The sequence below is a fragment of the Phocoena sinus genome, chromosome 2 (assembly GCF_008692025.1).
Source record: "Phocoena sinus isolate mPhoSin1 chromosome 2, mPhoSin1.pri, whole genome shotgun sequence".
NCBI classification, from domain to species: Eukaryota; Metazoa; Chordata; class Mammalia; order Artiodactyla; family Phocoenidae; genus Phocoena; species Phocoena sinus.
The window spans coordinates 145,142,757-145,162,616 of record NC_045764.1 but is presented as its reverse complement, the minus strand read 5'-3'; the positions used below and the strand labels follow the sequence as shown (position 1 = coordinate 145,162,616).

The following is a 19,860-nucleotide window of genomic DNA, read 5'->3' as shown; positions in this document are numbered from 1 at the left end:
GCTTGGTGGTTTGTGACTACCTAGAGGGGTGGGATAGGGAGGGTGGGAGGGAGACGCAAGATGGAGGAGAAATGGGGATATATGTATGCATATAGCTGATTCACTTTGTTTTACAGCAGAAACTAACACATCATTGTAAAGCAATTATACTCCAATAAAGATGTTAAAAAAATCAATTTACTTAAAATTTTTTATATTGAGATAAATTCCACATAACGTAAAATTCACCATTTAAACCATTTTCAGTTGTATAATATATTGGGTTTTTACTATACTCACAGCATTGTGCAACCATTCCCACTACCTAATTCCAGAATATTTCCATCACCCCGAAAAGAAACCCCACACCTCTCAATTCCCTCTTTCCTCCATCCCCTGTTGACCAGTAATCTATTTTCTGTTTGTATGGATTAGCCTATTCTGAACATTTCATATAAATTCAGTAGTACGCCATGTGGCCTTTGTGTCTTGTTTCTTTCACTTAGCATAATATTCTCAAGGCACCTCTACGTGTATCATGTATCAATACTTCATTCCTTTTTATTGCTGGGTAATATTCCATTGTATGGACATACCACATTTTGTTTATCCAGGCATCAGTTGATGGAAACTTGGGTTATTTCGACTTTTCGGCTATTACAAATAATGCCACTATGAACATGTTTTTGTGTGAACGTATGTTTTCAATTCTCTTGTGGAATTGCTAGGTCATATGGTACTCTCTTTAATTTCTTGAGGAACTGCAAGGGCTGTTTTCCAAAGTAGCCACATGCACCATTTTACATTCCCAGCGACAAAGTATGAGGCTTCTGAAGTTTTCATATCCTTGCCAACACTGGTTATTTTCCACTTTCATTGTTTCTTTAAAAAAGAGTGGGCTTCCCTGGTGGTGCAGTGGTTAAGAATCCGCCTGCCAATGCAGGAGACACGGGTTCGAGCCCTGATCCGGGAAGATCCCACATGCCGCGGAGCAACTAAGCCCGTGTGCCACAACTACTGAGCCTGTGCTCTGGAGCCTGCAAGCCACAACTACTGAGTCCACGTGCCACAACTACTGAAGCCCATGTGCCTAGAGCCAGTGCTCCCAACAAGAGAAGCCACCGCAATGAGAAGCCCGCGCACCGCAACAAAGAGTAGCCCCGGCTCACAGCAACTAGAGAAAGTCCGCATTCAGCAACGAAGACCCAACGCAGCCAAAAATAAAATAAATTTATAAAGAAAAAATGAATATTATAGTCATTCTAGTAGGTGTGAAGTGGTATCTCATTGTGGTTTTGAATTGTATTTTCCTAATGATTAATGACATTGGCGATTTTTATATCTTATTTGGAGAAATGTCTAGTCAAACCCTTCAAAGCCTTTTTTTTTTTTTTTTTTTTTTCGGTACGCGGGCCTCTCACTGTCGTGGCCTCTCCCGTTGCAGAGCACAGGTTCCAGACGCGCAGGCTCAGCGGCCATGGTTCTCGGGCCCAGCTGCTCCACGGCATGAGGGATCTTCCCGGACCGGGGCACGAACCCGTGTTCCCTGCATCGGCAGGCGGACTCTCAACCACTGCGCCACCAGGGGAGCCCAAAGCCTATTTTTAAATTGGGGTGTTTGTCTTTTTATTGTTGAGCTTAAGAGTTCAATATGAATTCTGGATACTAGCCCATTATCAGGTACATGATTTGTAAATACATTATCCCATTCTGTGGCTTTTCATTTCACTTTTTGATGGTGTCCTTTGATGCATAATAGTCTAATTTACTCTTCCCCCCTTTGGTTGCTTGTGAACTGTTGGTGTCATAATTAAGAAACTATTACATAATTCAAGGTCACAAATATTTGTATCCAAGAATTTTATAGTTTTATCTTCTATTTAGATCTTTGATCCATTTTGAGTTAATTTTTTAATATAGTGTGAGGTAGGAACCCAACTTCATTCTTTTGCATGTGGATATTCAGTTGTCCCAGCACCATTTGTTCTAAAGACTGTTCTTTCCCATTGAATGGTTTGACAACCTTATAGAAAATCAGCTGACCATAGGTGTATGAGTTTATGTCTGGACTCTCTCTGGCCTATGTAACTGTGGTCGAGTGAGAGAAGAGTGGTGGGAGACGAGGTCAGAGGAGTCAAGACCTGGATTGTTCAGGGCCTTGCAGGCTGTAGAGAGGATTTTGGCTTTTGCTCTGAGTGAGATAGAGCCACTAGAGCATTTTGTTCAAAGGAGTGACTGACATTTTAGCAGAACCATCCTGTGTGTGCTGCTGTGTGGAGAATAAACCGAGGGGCAAGGCCTGAAATAGGAAGACCAGCTGGGAGGCTATAGTAATAATCCTGGCCAGAGAAGCATATCAAGTGTGAAAGCAAAGAGCATGGCCCAGCAAGTGCCTAATGCATGAACTCTGTCAGGACTGGGTTAGTTTCCAGGAGCAGAAATCCATCACCTAGTTGGTTCTAGGTGGTGGTTAATAGGACAAAAGGGAATCTGGATTGGGGAACCAGCAGGTCAGTGGGTGACCCGCCTCCATAGGTCTCAGTGGTCCATCGTCTCTCACCTGCTCTCTCAGCGGACCAGCTTTCTCTGCTTGATCAGTATTGGGCTAGAGAGAAGAGCTGTCCTTCCCTAGTGTCCAAGGATGGTGCCCCCTCCCCTTTTAACTGGCCTAACTAACCACCATTCACTAGACAAAAGCAGCTCCTGACAGGCCCAAGTCTCAGCCTCTCAAATGCCCTCTGTCCAGTGCTATTATTAATAATGATAAAAATATTTTCCATTTCTGTCTGTGCTTCCCAGTTTTTAAAGCCAGAAAATAGCATATTCTAGGAGGCCAGAAAGCATTATGGTTAAGATGTGGTTCCAGAACCCAGTGACTGGAGCTGGAATCCCAGTGTTCCATCATTTATTAGTTCTGTGACCTTCGGAAAGTTGCTTGACCTCATTTATAAAAAACATTTAATGTGTTTGTTTGAATAGCTAATCCATGCACATGTGTAATATTCAATAGGCATAAAAAGATATAGAGTAAAAATAATTATCCTCCTACCCCTGTCTCATATGTCATCAGTCCCCACACTGATCAGTTTCTTACTTAATCTTTTGGAGCCTCAATTTCCTCTTCTGTACAATGGGAACAATGATGTTTGCCCAACCTCCCACCCAAAGCTTTCATAGAAATTAAATTAAACAACCTGAGCAGAAGTGCTTCATTAGTAAGCTGTGAGCCTATACAAATGGAAGGAGACAGTTTATATAAGCCAGGGGCATGACTTTGAAACTTTAAATAACCAAAGTCCATCAGGCTGTCCTCATTGATCCCAGGTCTGGATTTTGTTGAGATAAAACAAACTGATTTTATGGAGTCTTCCCGTAATTTTTGAACTGTCAACATCCTACTCTTTCAAATTCCAGCTTGGGTGTCACCTGTTCTGAGAGGCTTTCCCTGTTCCTTGAGTGGATCCTTCACCCCAACTCAGATGCACCTGCTGTTTTTGAGGCCCACAGTCTCTCCTTTTAGAGCTCTCTGTGCTGCAGGAGGCCTTTCTCTTGTTTGTCAATACATGGCAATGCAGCCCTGATGGTGGAGTGAACAGAGCTTGGACTTCGGTGTCACCACCTAGGGGCTAGGTGGTGACCCGGGCAAGCGCTTTAATCTCTAAACCTCAGTTTCCTCAGCCACAGATTTTGGTTAATAACTTTACCTCTAAGGCAGCAGTTTTGGTCTCAGGACCTGCCACTTCAAGGAAACAACAGTATGAACACAGAGTATAAAGACCATAGAACTTTTATGTGTGTAGGATATAGCTGTATATTTAGATATCCACATATTTACCATATTATTTATACCTATATATTTATTTACTCATAGATTTACCATATTAAACGTTCAAGCTGAGAAATTAAAACATCTTTATTTATTAATTAAAAAATAACAATAGCTTTGTTGTACACCTGACACTAATATTGTAACTCACCTAAACCTCAATAAAAAATAATAAAATAAAAATTTTAAACATCCAACCCATTACATGTTAACATGGTTATTTTTAAGTTTTCAAAGTTATTTGTGCTTTCCAAAACAAAAGATTTACTGAGAAAAAAATAATGTTCTTTTATATTTTTGCAAGCTGGATTCTCATATTTGTTCTACCTTCATTATGCTGCAATATGTGCTTTTGGTTGAAATATATGAAGACAATCTAACCTCATGCAAAAAGTAGTTGGAAAAGGGAGAGGTACTGATATTTTAGTGGCCCTTTCAAATTATTGTGGATAGTCTTCTTCGACACTATACCAAAAATCAACAAGTGATAGTTTTTTTTTTTTTTTTGCCGTACGCGTGCCTCTCACTGCCGCGGCCTCCCCCGTTGAGGAGCACAGGCTCCGGACGCGCAGGCTCAGCGGCCATGGCTCACGGGCCCAGCCGCTCCGTGGCACGTGGGATCTCCCCGGACCGGGGCACGAACCCGTGTCCCCTGCATCGGCAGGCGGACTCTCAACCACTGTGCCACCAGGGAAGCCCGTGATAGTTTCTTAAAGGTCTCCTACAGCATGAAATCTGAACTACTCGATAATCTTTTCATAGTCTGTCATATTAAAATCCATGGGTCTATCTTACACTTTAAGCGGATCTTTTTCCTATGCGTGATTTCATAACATTGTGCATTAGTCATCTGGAGAGTATTTTTTATAGAATATGCAAATCTTCCGAAAGTTGACACATCTCATTATCAACCTAGAAAAATCACATGCCTAATATCACTGCCGATTTCATCAGAAAAGTCTTTAAGCATGAGAAGCTGTCAAGATCATAGTGGCAGACACAAGTTTTCCAAACTTCTATCATACTGTTGTTTTCCTTGAAGTAGAGGGCTCATTTTGTCTATTTTCAACAAAATGTCTGCCAAACATCCAGATATGAAGAACAACGGTTTGTCTGTCAAGCATTCCTTAGAATAAAAATGATATTCCAGGAAAAAGGTGGCTAAGCTAGCTCACAACTCAAACAGTCATATGAGTACTAGTCCCTGAGACAGTTGTTGAAAGGCAGCAGAAGTGCTTTCTGTGTACTTCCCACCGTCGCACAGAATAGTAAAACATGTACTTGGGGGAGATTTACTAAGATGGATAATGTTTACCGCTTCATCAGGGGCATTCTTCAATGAAACTGGAATCTTTTTGCTGCAGCTATGTGGTGGTGAGGAAAACAATGACCATTAGTACAGTTTGGTGCCACTGCCTTGATCTGTGCTAAGGCATCAGCAGTCTTGCCCACCATAGCTTTTGTGCCATCAACGAAAATGTCAACACAGTAGAAAAGCAAATAATATCTTAGTATTATAATGAAAATACTCTGAACCTTTCAGGATCCCTTGAAAGGGTCTTGGGACCCCCAGGGGCCAGCAAAATACACTTTCAGAAGCACTGCTAAAGGGTTGTTGTTAGAATTAGATAAAACGATGTACGTAAAGCAGTTGCTATGGTGCCTGGCACACTCCAAGTGCTTAAATGCTAGCGGTTCTGTTTATTATTCAAATTGACTTCACATACTGTATCTCACAATGACCTCTCTGTACCTACCACATCTAGCCCAGATTGCCCTTGTAGTATTAGCTTCACTGGATTATACTTATCCATGAGTTTCTCAAGGGCATGTATCTGTAACCAGGAGGCCTGCCTAGTGTCCAGCTCATTTAAATGAATAAATGACCTACTCATGGTAATTATGTCAATTTCTATTTTTATAGATGAAAAAGCTGAGTGTCTGAGATTGAGTGACTTTTCAGCTAGTGGCTGCACCTGTACTGGTAAGGTCACTGCTGAGGGGCGGGGAGAGGCTTGGGCAGCAAATGGGGATCCGTTGGGAGTAAGGGGTAGAGGAAAGGCAGGGGAAACATTTGCCAAGTGTAAACACTGAAAACAGATTTCCCCAAAGGCCAAGCTTGCCCACTGCTGCCTACATGGTGTTTTAAATTTTAAATCCCTGAGGAAAATGATAGAGTACAAATGGGGAATGTGCAAAAGAGAAAATCCAAAAACTAAAAATGCACTTGAAGAGATGCTGAAACTCATGAGTAATCAGACAAATGCAAGTTAAAACAACAATGAGATCTCCCTTTACACCTAATAAACCGGCAAAATTAGAAAGCTGAGTGACACCCAGCATTGGTATCAACATGGGTGGCTGGGAACTCCCATGAAATTTGGGTGAGCAGATCAGCTGACATTGCTACTGAAGCATAACCACTCGGTGTCCAGTTAAACGAGGTGGAGACCTACCTAGGACCTGCTCCTGCACAAGTACCCTATGTAAATTCTGAAACTGCTGCAGAAGTTTGTATAAAACTGCATGAAGTGGTTCAACATAGCAATGTTTAAGGATGATGAAGAACCAGGGGCGTGGGAAGGTCTGTCTCAGTGAAATAAACGGGTAAAGTGTGATTGATGTACACCATAGATTCCTTCATCAGTTGGGTCCCTGCAGGAACCAGATGCAGGCTCAAAAAAGGTGACTAAAGATAGTCTTCAGTCAAGGTATGGGCATGATTCAGGGAAACCGATAAGGAATGGTAAAGCCCCAATCTCTAGCAAGAGGGGCAGGTGGCGAGAACAACCTGAATCAACCAGAACTGGAGTCCTAAGAGAGGGCCACCTGACAAAAGCTGTGGCTTATGTGGAGAAATGCAGCTACTGACAAACTGGACTAGCAAGAAAGGAGCCAGGGAGCAAATATCTGACCTCTCTCTTCCTGCCCTCTTATCTCTTCATAGTGCCCCCTGTTGGCCAATCCAATTGAAATTTGGAGAGCAAGGGAGCACATAGCAGGAAGGAGGAAGCTGAAGGGGCAGACACAGAATATCCATCAGAAGTATAATGCAGGGACTTCCCTGGTGGCATAGTGGTTAAGAATCTGCCTGCCAATGCAGGGGACACGGGTTCGAGCCCTGGTCCGGGAAGATTCCACATGCCACGGAGCAACTAAGCCCATGTGCCACAACTACTGAGCCCGCATGCCACTGCTACTGAAGCCCACTCAGCTAGGGCCCGTGCTCCATAACAAGAGTAAGCCACTGCAATGAGAAGCCCTCACACCACAACAAAGAGTAGCCTCCGCTCACCACAACTAGAGAAAGCCTGGGAGCAGCAAAGAAGACCCAATGCAGCCAAAAATAAATAAATTAATTAATTTTAAAAAAAGGAAAAGACATCAAGGCAATTCAATGGGTAAAGGAAAGTTATATCAACAAATTGTGCTGGAATAACAAGTTACTTATTAAAAAAATGAACCTTGACTCCTATCTTGTACCACACACGAAAACTAGTTCAAAATGTATCACAAACCTAAACATAAAAAGCTAAAACTCGGGCTTCCCTGGTGGCACAGTGGTTGAGAATCCGCCTGCTGATGCAGGGGACGTGGGTTCGTGACCCGGTCTGGGAGGATGCCGCATGCTGCGGAGCGGCTGGGCCCGTGAGCCATGGCCGCTGGGCCTGCGCGTCCGGAGCCTGTGCTCCGCGACAGGAGAGGCCACAACAGTGAGAGGCCCGCGTACCGCAAAAAAAAAAAAAAAAAAAAGCTAAAACTCTAAAGCTTCTGGAAGAAAACATAGGAGACTATCTTCACAAGCAGAGGTTTTTTAGATAGGACACAGAAAGCAATAGCCATAAAAGAAAAAAATTGATAAATTTCTCTCTCCTTCCCCGAGTCTCCCTTCAGGGCTGGCATGCCTCCTCTCCCCACGTGTTCCATACAGAGCCCTCACCCTCTACTCCCATCAGCACCATGTTTCTGAGGGCTTTGGGGGATCATTCACACAAATTTTGCCATGATTTACTCAGCATTTCCCTTTAAACCAACTCACTCCCTTTTACTTAAATCTTGTCCAACCTTCTTTTAGCTTTGTCCTAAACAATCTTTGCTGTGAAATCCCTAGTTTGATAGGGTTTGATAGGGTTGTCATTTTTCTCTATTAAATATTTAAAAAGTCCCTATTAATTTTTTTTTAATGTGTGAAAAATCTAAAACTATTTCATGTACTGCACTTTTTTCTTTTTTTTTTTTTTTGCGGTACGCGGGCCTCTCACTGTTGTGGCCTCTCCCGTTGCGGAGCACAGGCTCCGGATGCGCAGGCTCAGCGGCCATGGCTCAAGGGCCCAGCCGCTCCGCGGCACGTGGGATCTTCCCGGACCGGGGCACGAACCCGTGTCCCCCGCATCGGCAGGCGGACTCTCACCCACTGCGCCACCAGGGAAGCCCAGAACTGTACTTTTTACAGGTTCTTGTGAATATGCGAATGGGCAGAGCATGTATGTGTGTGTCTGAAGGTGTGTGTGGGCGGGTGAGGCTGAGCATGTGCAAGTGTTCATAAATATGTACGAGTGTGTGTGAGTGTGGGTGCACTGCAGGTGAGTGTGTGCGTGTATATGAATATGTGAGCATATGTCTGAATGTGTGTGAGTGTATGTGTTCCTGACTGTGCCTGACTGTGTAGTGTGTGTGAGTGTTGGGGTGGGATGGCGCTGGAGGAAGACTAGACTGGCTACATAGTGATGAGTCATAGTGGGAGGTGACCACCTCCCCTTGCCCCCCAACAGTGAGCCCTGATCACCAGGAAACAGGCAGGGCAAAGAAAAGGCATGTGGGCCACCATGCCCTTCAGCCACTTCCTGCTTATTATCCGCAGGCCCTCAGAGGAGGGGTGTGGGGGAGTGTCTTCTTGGCCAAGGGAGCACCTGGTTACAGCTGGTGTCCTGGTAACCATCACCAGGGACTGGGAGTACTTCTGGGAACAGCAGAAGCCAGCAGGCGGGGGCAGGTCCTCCATTGCTATATTTACAGGTCTGGATTTAGCACAAGACCTTGAGGCGGGGGACCGAGCTCCTAAATTTTCAATATGTTCATCTCCCTGGCAACCTTGTGCAAGGGATATTTTGTAGGAGCTCAGAGAGGTTAGATAAATTGCTCAAGTTCACACCGCTGGGATATTCAGAACCAGAGCAGGACCCAAGTCAAGGGTTTCTCCATTAAAGTTCAGACAGCACGGCACCCCCCAAAACCCTGTGGCAGCCATTCCTTGCACATGAGAACCTGAGCAGTAATGCCACGTGACACCAGATTTCACTGTGGCTATAATCATATGGGTCTACCCTGTGGTCTTAGCTAAGTGGTTCTTTTGCCAATTTCCATGCCGAACCCCTCAGCCAGGAAGCAGCTGGTGTCTTGTGTATGGAAATCTCATGAGTTGGGTGACACTGAACACAGCTATTGGCATGCAAGAGCATTGATCAAACAGAACTGACTTCAATTTGAAGTACTGGGGCAGGGTCCTGGAGGTGGGGGAGGGCCTCTGTGGAGGGACAGGGGTGGCCAGAGCATTGTGTTTGGAGGGCTCAGGGCTGTGACTATTTAGCAACCATCATGGAAGCATTTCAAGATTTAAATAATTCTGGCACATTCTGCATGTCAGCCTTGTACAAAGGATCCCGGTGTTTTCAATCTTCTCAGAGGTAGAAGGTGAGGAAGCTCCTCTCTCTGTCCTTCCTCTGTCCCCTACGTCCTTGCATTGTAGATGAGCCCTTTAGTGCCAGGCACAATACTAGAGACTGAATCTCTGCCTGCACCCCAGGAGCTCCTGTCCTCCTGTTCTAAGAGATATTCTCTCAGGAATCCGGCGCAAATCCTAGGTTATAGAGGAGGCAGGTTGGTGCTGGTCAAGGTCAGTGTGCCCTGAGGGTCTGGGACGCAGGTCATTGTCACTGCGTGGAGTCCAGGGCAGAGGCGTTATGCACACAGGGCCCTGAAGTTGGCTCTGGGACTCAGCCCCCCACCGTCTCATTTAGGCTTCACAGCGGCAAATGTATTCACAAACTTCGGGCTAAAGAAGCTTCACTTTAAAGAAAGTAGAGGAAACCCTTGTGGCAAGCGAGATCGTGGGCAACTCAGGGTGGATGGGTATTTGGAAGGCCCTGGGCTTCTGCCTAAGGACCTGCCTTCCTCTCGCTCAGGGGTTCTCAAACTCAAGTGAACACGGGATTACTCCAGGGGATTAATAGTTAGGCATGTATTTTAGCATGAAATGGAGGAAAATGACAAACCTATCAAACTAGGGATGGTACAGCACTCTCCATGGCAGGTCCCGCGGGGCAGTGCTGGGCCGCCCTGCCACGGGCGGCAGAGAGCTCCAGCCCTGTGTCCATCTGTCCGTCACTCCACTCCGAGCTCAAAGTCCTCGGGGAGGGAGCTGGAGTGACAACCAAGACTGCCAAAAGGAGAGAGATTCCCCCTAAAAAGAAAATCTGGGTGCTGCTTTCTAAAGCAGGGCAGAATATATGCGGGACAGATGGATAACAGCAGACGTCCCCAACTGGTTTCTGTGGGAGGAAGGTGGTGCTGTGGAAAGACATGGACTCTGGGGCATGGACACCTGATTATGACCCCAGGCTTATCACGTCTGCTCTGTAACTGTGGACATCCTCCATTTATAACCGTGCCCAGACTTCCGGCAGCTCCTAAGGAAAAGCCCCAAATATTTTCAAGGCTTGGTGTGATCTGGTCCTGCTTCATGTCTCTTATCTGTCCCCAGACCCATGGCCTGGGCCTGAGCCATCCCTTCTCTCTTCAAGCTCTTCCTCTCCCTCTCTTCTGCGTAATTAACGGAATTAGGCGGCCTCCTCAGCCTTAAGACCTCACTCAAACCCCCAGCTGCCTGAGGAAGGCCTCTGTATGAGTCAGGGTTCCCCAGAGAAACAGAATATCTCTGTCATCTCTATCTCTGTAGATATAGAGAGAGATTTTAAGGAATTGGCTCCTATGGCTGTGGAGGCTGGCAAGTCTGAAATTTGTAGGCCAACTGGAAATTCCAGTAAAAGTTCATGCTGCAGTCTTGAGTCCGAAATCCACAGGGAAGCAAGTTAGATACCCAGACAAGGACGGTTTCTATGTTGCAGTCTTGAAGCAGACTTCCTTCTTCTTCTGAAACCTCAGCCTTTGCTCATAAAGCCTTCAACTAATTGGATGAGGCCCACCCACAGTATGAAGTATTACCTACTTAAAATTCACGGATTGTAAATGTTAATTACATCTAAAAAATACCTTCACCAAAACATCTAAGTGGTATTTGACCAAACAACTGGGTACAATAACCTAGCCAAGTTGACACATAAAATTAATAATAACACTTTTCCTGACATCTAGGGAAGATAAGCACCCCCTTCCTTCCCCCCGCTTCCTGCTTACATGCTATTCTAGGACTGTGACTCTCTCCTTCATAGAACTATGACACTTTCTAATATTACCTGCTTAGTTTTGCTCTTCTCCACATTTTGCACTGTGTGCCTAAGGTGTGAATTTTTGTTATTTATTCTCAGAAATTGGGTTGGGGTGCTTATTCAATCTGAAGATTTAGGTTTTTCTTCAACTTTGATCAATTCCCAGCCATTATCTTTTCAAATATTGCTCCTCTCCCATTCTCCCTCTATTCTCCTGGGTATGCTAGCTAAGGTGTGCTAGATCTTGTCATTTTTTTCCCCTCTGTGTCTCTTAGCCATGGTTGCTTCCATATTTTTCCGCTCTTCTTTTTCTCACTATGCTAATGGCAGAGTGATTTTTTTCAGAGGAATCATCCCACTTGCTAAATGTCTCTTTAGCTGTGTCTTATTCTGCTCTTCAATCTATCAATTTTAATAAATAATTTGTTAAAAATTGGGTTAGCCAAAAGGTTCATTTGGGTTTTTCCATAAGATGTTACAGGAAAACCTGAACGAACTTATTGGCCAACCCAATATATTTTTCATTTCTAAAACTATTTTGCTTGTGTTCCATCAATTTTTTTCATAGTCTCCTATTCTTTTTTTTTTTTTTTTTTCTGAGAGTTATGTTTTATTTGGCAGGAAATTTTAGGACTTCAAGCTCAGGAGGCAGCATCTCAAGTAACCTTGAGAGAACTGCTCCAAGGAGGAGTTTTGCAACAAAGGGCAGGTAGTTGGGAACATCGAAAGGTTATTGTTAATTAAAGAAAACCAGATATCCCAAGTTAAGGAATTTAGCATCTTTCTATGTATGGGAAGATGCAAGAATCTGGGCTCACTGAAATCATTCCTTTGATATGCACCTCAGCTATCTGGGGCCAGTATCTTATTTTTTCACATCCATAGTTTCCTCAGGGTTTTCACATCCTGAGTTTCCTCAGGTCTCACTGTTGGGAGTGGCCACAGTCTGATGGCTGCTAGATGGCAGGTATTCTTTCCTTCCTGAGTTTCCTCAAGGCTCACAGGCTGGTTGGAGGGCTGCAATCGCTGATGACTGTGACATCCTTTGTTTACTGATTTGGCAGGAAATATTCCATTTCTCAGATCCTCCTCTTGGTCAGGAATTCAACGAATATTTGGGAGACATTTCATGACCAAATTTTGTCCCAAGGCACTGGGACATAGTATCCTATTCTTTACTATTATTTCTTTTCTTTAAAAAATTCTTTATAATCACTTAAAATGTTTATTTTAGGTTTTCAGATTTTTTGGTATTCTTTCCATTTCTTAGGGGGTGAGCTCTTCTATATTTTTTATTTTAAAAAATATTTTAATATTTACTGATTATTTCTTATGGTAGTTTGTTTCCCTCTGTGGTTTATAATTTTTGATTGGGAACTCAGCTTCAGTGGGAGTTGTTTTGTTGTGGGACGTCTGTGAAAATATCCTTACAGAGTACTTTAGGTGTTGCTTCTGTCCAGGTCCTAAGTTCCAGACTAACTTTTTTTTTTTAATTAATTAATTTTATTTATTTATTTCTGGCTGCGTTGGGTCTTTGTTGCTACACACGGGCTCTTCATTGCAGTACACGGGCTTCTCATCGCGGTGGCTTCTCGTTTCAGAGCTTGGGCTCTAGGCGCGCGGGCTTCAGCAGTTGTGGTGCACGGGCTCAGTAGTTGTGGCTCGCAGGCTTTAGAGCACAGGCTCAGTAGTTGTGGTGCACGGGCTTAGTTGTTCTGTGGCATGTGGGATCTTCCTGGACCAGGGATCAAACCTGTGTCTCCTGCATTGGCGGGTGGATTCTTAAACACTGCGCCACCAGGGAAGTCCCTGGACTAACTTTTATGTTAACTTTTTGGCACAGGAGTCCTGGGACCAGTGGCACACCAAGGAGGGGATGCAGTGGGAGCCATCTAACTCTCCCCTCCATGTGGGGCAGGCCTGGACCTTCCATCTTTCACAGGAACTTTTCTCCCATCCAAGCTCGGGACAGTGAGAAAATTTTGTTGCTCCTCCTGCCGGCCTGATTGGTAGAGTTTTCCCAGGCTTCTTTTTCCCTGACTAGTTCTCTCTTTAAATCTCTAAGCCTTAAAAGGATAAGTTCAGAGGCATAAATTCCTGCCCTCCTGCCTCAAACAGCCTAGGGCTACCTCCTATCTTTGAAAGGGCCTTAGAACTCTAGGCTCCAGGACTTAGGGCCTTTATCTAGTCGAAACCCCATGAATCATAGGCTCGGCTCTCACTCCTCATTCTGACTTTGAGTTCTTGCACTATCTTTGGAATCTGAGGATTTTCCTTTTTTTCTTTTGAGCTCAGCTGTGTATTTTCAGATGTTTTACTTGTGTTTATGCAGCACTTCTATATGGTAGCAAGAGAGGGGCTGCCTGAAATGCGTCAATCTAGCATGTGGACAAAAGTGTTCTAATACATTGATCTGTGCGTTATCCAAGTAATATTAGTCTCCCCCACTAGATGGTAAACTCCATGAGGCAGGGAATGTGTTGGCTTTTGTTTCCAAAAAGGACTGAGCATATGAGTTCAATAACTAGTCTTGAATGAATGAATGAAGATACTCTCTCTGGAGACATTAGTACCTAATCCATAGAGCTGTTGGGAGAACTTAGCAAGAGAAAGTATGTCAAATGCTTGGCATATGGTGTGAGCTCAGAGATGGTATTTATTAATCATGTCTATTAAGTCAAAGGCTCTACCATGATGGTTTCCCTGTAATTCAGCTCTCACCCCTCACCTCAGACTTTAGTCCTGGCCTAGGATAGCAGACAGGTTCTGTGGGTGTGGCTTCCTGACTTCCTCAGAGTACAAAGGCCAGCCCTTCCCACCAGAACAGCCCTAGCTCCTGGGTTTTAACCTGACCCCCAAGGCCTGAATATGAACTGGCTAAAGTCCTGTCCTGTCTAGGGATCCCTGACCACGCCATTACCAGTGATCCCTTGTACAGCCCATTTTCTCTAGAAATCTTGGCTTTGAGAGGTTTGTTGAGGAAAAATGTATTTAATAAATAATCATTGATTTGTTTTTGCATTTTAATTAACCGAAGGCATTCAACTGCCTGGGCTTCCGATCAGCATGATAGGGTGAGATAATTTTAGCCCAAAGCAAGGAAACATAATATTGTCATCAGGCTGTGTGGACTCTCCTCCCATTTCTAACCAGGGATTTGAAGTCTCCAAATGATAAAGTCCTGCCCAGGGGGACCCACCAACAGCAGCAGTGCCTTGCAAATCAGAACCAAAGAGGACAGACAGGGCCTTCTAAGATGGCACCCAAGGTCAACCTTATAAGTATTATAGTTTCAAGAAACTAGGTGGAAATGGTGAGAGGCAAGAAGGGAACTGACAAGGCTTACAATAGGTTTTATGTAGTCTCAGGAAAAATAATTTAAAATGTGGTGTGTGTGTGTGTGTGTGTGTGTGTGTGTGTGTGTGTGAGGGGGGTCTCCTTGGGCATGTTGGAAAGTATACTCAACCAATGAGGGGATCTTTGAGCTATGGACTAAAAATAATGAGATATATTAAATGCCTTTTACATATCAGTCACTTCACTTAATACAATTCCTCAACACCTGTGAGGTTGGTACCAGACCCCCACCACTTTACAAGTAAAGAAACTGAGTCAGAGGGATCTTAAGTAACCTGGCCACGATCATGTAGCTGGTAGGTCAAGAGCCAAACTGGTGTGACTCCCATGCCCAGTCTCTGGCCACCAGAGGACTGCTCCTGTGCATGAGGAATGAGTTTTAGGCACTGAATCCCAACTTTGACTGCTTGCTGGAATCTTCTGAGGATGTTTAAAAAATATTGATGTCTGGGTCCAAACACTAGAGATTTTAAAAAAATTAATTAATTAATTTAGTTTGGGCTGCGTTGGGTCTTCGTTGCTGGGCGTGGGCTTTCTCTAGTTATGAAGAGCAGAGACTACTCTTCGTTGCAGTGTGCGGGCTTCTCATTGCGGTGGCTTCTCTTGCTGCAGAGCACGGGCTCTAGGCGCACGGGCTTCAGTAGTTGCAGCATGCAGGCTCAGTAGTTGTGGCTCACGGGCTCTAGGGCACAGGCTCGGTAGTTGTGGCGTGCGGGCTGAGTTGTTCCACAGCATGTGGGATCTTTCTGGACCGGGGATCGAACCCATGACCCCTGCATTGGCAGGCAGATTCTTAACCACTGCGCCACCAGGGAAGTCCCGCCACATGCGCTTCTAAGTCAATAGTGCGGGTGAGGAGAAGTTGAGAATTCTGAATTGGAGATGTGAAGCTTCGAGTCTAGACCCGGGGTGGGGGCCAGGGAGGGGAGGTAAGCTGGAGATAACATTTCATTAGCTTGTAGACGGGACTGACAGCCATGGGAGAGGTGGGATCCCTGGAGAAACTTAGAAGGGAGGGGAAGGGAAGTGAGGACTGGGCCCCAGGCCTACACCATGGAGAGGTCAGGAAGAGGAGGCTGAACCAACCCAGGAGACTGAGAAAGAGGAGCCAGTGAGGGTAAGAGTGAAACCATGTGAGTGGGGTGTGCTGATGGGAGTGAGCTCAACAGGCAGGAAAGAGGGAGGGCTTAACTGTGCCAAAAGCTTCGATCAGCTGGTAAGATAGGGACCAACCTAAAACGCTGAGACTTGCAAGTTGGAGGTCATAGGCAACCTTGACAAGAGAGCTTCAGAGGGGTGGTGGGGACTTAGACTTCACAAGAGTGAGTACAAGAGTGAATGGGACAGAAGGAGATGGAGATACAAGGACAGACTAATCTACCTGAGGGATTTTGCTGTATAAGGGAATAGAGAAATGGACTAGCCCATTGGGAGAAGAAGGAGAACCCAGATGGTCACTGATGACCTTGCTGAGAGGTTTCAGAGCAGCAGACGTGACAGACTGGGGACTGCTGTGTTAGGCAGGAGGCCGGCATGTCCTCCCTGAGACTGAAGGAAAGAGGGAAGAAAGCATAAATGTGTAGACATCTCCGAAGGAGATGGAGGGCTTCTGCCAGTGTTCTTTCTCTGTGGTCTGAAATTTCACCATCACTGTTTTTGGAAACCTGACTTTCAGCAACCAAAGAGAAAGATGCCACTTAAAGAGCAGAGCCAAGATGGAGGCCGGTAGAGAAAGGTCCCCAAGGAAAGGATGAGCTCCAGTTGCAGCCCCTTTGGCCTAAGGCTGCCTGTCAGGGTGGATCTGGTCAGAAAAGCCAGTCTGGCTGGGACAGCAAGTGCAGGACAGCACATCTGCGGGCAGTCTACAGCTTCAGGACCCAGGACTTTACCACTGGATAATGCATTAATTTAGGTATCCCCCAGTTCTGACTAGGGGCTGATGATTCAGAAGGGCTAATGGACCCTCGGTAGGAAAGAATCCTTCCTGCTGTTTCATGGTTCCCAGAGCCACACCTGTGAAATAATGAGGGTGACCTTCGCATCCAGAAAAAGGATGTACCAGTTGAGACGCCTCAAGCCAATAAAACAGTGATGCTTGCTACTCAAAGTGTGGCCCCTGAACCAGCAGCATCAGCATCAACTGGGATGTCCATAAAAATACAGAGTCTCAGACCTATTGCATCGGTCCTACTTTAACAAAATTCCCAAGTGATTCGAATGTGTTCACCTAACCACTAACATTGAGAACCACTAAGTTAAGCCATAAAGATATTTACTTTGGGAGCTAGAATCCAGGGTAGATTCGGCAGCCCCCCGATGTAATTGAGGACTAACAATTACCAGAGGGTTTTTTTTTTTTTAATCCTGATGCTTATTGCCTCATGCTTATAAGACAGTTGCCACAGCTCATGGAATCATGCACTGATATGACAAGGTTCAAAGCCTGGGAATGGGGTGAAGGGCCAAGGTGATAAGAGCTTGTTTTGTGAACTCTCTCCTTTTGTCAAACAGGGAAAAAACTTTCCCAGATCCCTGCAAGAAATGTCCCCTTGGCTCTAATTGGGCAAAGGCTTGCGACCCTCATCTGCTAGGGCATCTGGGAAAGTGAATTTCTGGTTTTTCATTGTCCATAATAGGAAGCAGAATACGGAGGAGATGGGAAAAGGCTACTAGGCAGCCAGTCATCAGTGCGTGCCATAAAAGGCAAACGTGAACCATAAATGCACATGTGGCAAACTTAACACATTAAATAATTCAGTAATTAGTTAAGTAATTATTTAATGATAGAAAACAAAGAAGATCAGGGTCTCCCATTAATTTTGTCTTTAACTTATTTGATCAATTAATAGATCATTTTTTTTTCTGTTTGATTGATTTGCTTTATGTTTGTCCAGATCAAAAATCAAAAGGTTTTGTTTAAAATACAAGCTTCTGAACTTCCCCAGTGGCACAGTGGTTAAGAATCCGCCTGCCAATGCAGGGGTCATGGGTTCGAGCCCTTGTCCGGGAAGACCTTACATGCCGTGGAGCAACTAAGGCCCCGTGCATCACAACTACTGAGCCTGAGCTCTAGAGCCTGTGAGCCACAACTACTGAGCCCGCGTGCTACAACTACTGAAGCCTGTGCACCTATAGCCCGTGCTCCGCAACAAGAGAAGTCACCGCAGAGAGAAGCCTGCGCACCACAACGAAGAGTAGCCCCTGCTCGCCGCAACTAGAGAAAAGCCCCCATGCAGCAATGAAGACCCAGCGCAGCCAAAAAAATAAAATAAATTAAAAAAAAATTACAAGCTTCTTTGAAGGCAGAAGTTCCCATCTGAATGTACTGTTCCTAGCTCTGTGTCACTACACTCAGTAAAAATATAGTTGAAGAGACCAAGAATAAGGTAGTCAACCACGTCTATTAATGCTCTTGAAACATATAAATGTGCTGTCCACAACAGCTGCATAAAAAAAACCCTTAGAATTTTAATACCCTTTACCACAGAAATTCCACTTCTGGAAATTAGTCCTAAGGAAATAATCATGAATGCATTTCAGAAACAGCCATTGACAAGCTGCTTATAAAAACTGGGGACAACTTAAATCTCCAATGACTGGGTGTTTGTTAGATGATACAGCCATACAATGAGATACTAAGCAGCTATAAAAAAAAATTGACAGCATTGAGTAGTATTTAATGGCAAGCGAAGATGTCCACAATGTATCATTAAGTGAAAAAAGCAGTTTATGAGGCAATAAGTATACAGTATAATCACATTTTAATTTTTTTAAACATAATTATGCTATGAAAAAAAAACACTGCAAGGACACACCACAAAATATTGCCTCTCTGGATGGCAGGATTATGTGAGGTTTTGATTCTTTCCTTATGTAATTTATTTTGTAAACATGTTTTATTTTGCTATAAGGAAAAAAGAAAAGTTAGAGAGGGTTTGTGGAGCTCTGATTAGGACCTAGGCTTCCCTTTCTCACCCCTTCTCCCTACCCCCAGGCTAAGCAAGAAGACTTCCCCTGCCAACTCAGAATGCTGTGGAGGCTTCTGGATATCCCTCCCACTTGGCTAAGTTTCTGTTTTGGTGGAAACTCTCAATGTTTCCATTGTCTGACTTGAGAGTGTTCAAATTATTCAGCTTAGTTAAGTAGGACTAGGTGTTGTTTTGATAGAGACTCTCACCCATCGATTTTCTTTACCTCTTGTTTGTTTTAGAAGCCAAGAATGAAAAGGGTTGAGAGGGAAGGCAGCCCACCTTGCAGTATCTACGTCTGAAAGGCAGCCTTTCTGCTGGAAGAAAGGACAGTCGGGATGGCCTCTGGCTGGTGACTTTCCACACTGCCAGGTCCTTAGAGTCTTGAAAGCCAGCAAGAACTGTTTCTTCGCAGTAGTAGCTGCCTGGGTTCCAAGGTGAGTCAAATAATATCCCTTATCTAAGTAGACCAGATGGTGGTTTCATGAGTGGACATTTATCCTCTTAACTCAGATGTACGTTCCTACTCTGTGCCAGGTGGTTTTGTGGGGAGAGGGAGCCAGTCTAGACAGGTGACCATGGCAACCTCTCAGGGGTGGTGACATCTGAGCTTAGACTTGAGTGGACTTCCAGCCATGAGCAAATCTGGCGAAACAGGTTTCCAGACAGAGGAAACAACAAGGGGAAGGACTTGTGTGGGAATGAGCTTGGCCATTTCTAGGAAAGGAAGGAATCCTAGGAGGTCTTTTCCTGGGATAAATTCCCACAATGGGGTGACGGGACCAAAAGTTATAGACATTTTTAGACTCTTGATATATATATATATGTGTGTGTACATATATATCTCTCTGGATTGTTTCCAAAATGAACTTAATTAAGATCTTGTGTTCAATTGTTAACTGTGGTTAGTTATCCTGGAGAGTGGGATTCAGTGGTCGACAGGATGAGAAAAGAGACTTTAAAGTTTCTATCTTCTGTATGATTTGAATTTTGTGCCGGGAGTATACATCATTTTTATAATTTAAAGTGACCTAATGTTTTAGAACACTGGTAATAAGCAGGGTGATAGATATAGTGTTTTATTATTCTAAATATCACACATACATATATAAATCCATTATATGTATGAAATATTTCACACTAAAAGCTTGATGTTTTATAAAATGTATTAATTTATACGCTACCAGGTAGCTCTAAATGTGACAGTTTCACCACATATGCACAAGAATCGACGATTATTATTCTTTAACATTTTTGCCTCTTTAATTGGCTTCAGACTCTAGTT

General features: G+C 44.3%; 1 long non-coding RNA gene across 1 annotated transcript in view; it reads left to right on the top strand.

Moving 5' to 3' along the window:
* Nucleotides 1-19,005, top strand: part of LOC116749373 — a 34,223-nt gene extending 15,218 nt beyond the window's left edge. Inside the window, exon 3 of the long non-coding RNA XR_004348589.1 lies at nt 18,818-19,005. This is a non-coding gene — a long non-coding RNA (uncharacterized LOC116749373). The remainder of the gene's footprint in view (nt 1-18,817) is intronic.
* The last annotated feature ends 855 nt before the right edge of the window (nt 19,006-19,860 follow it).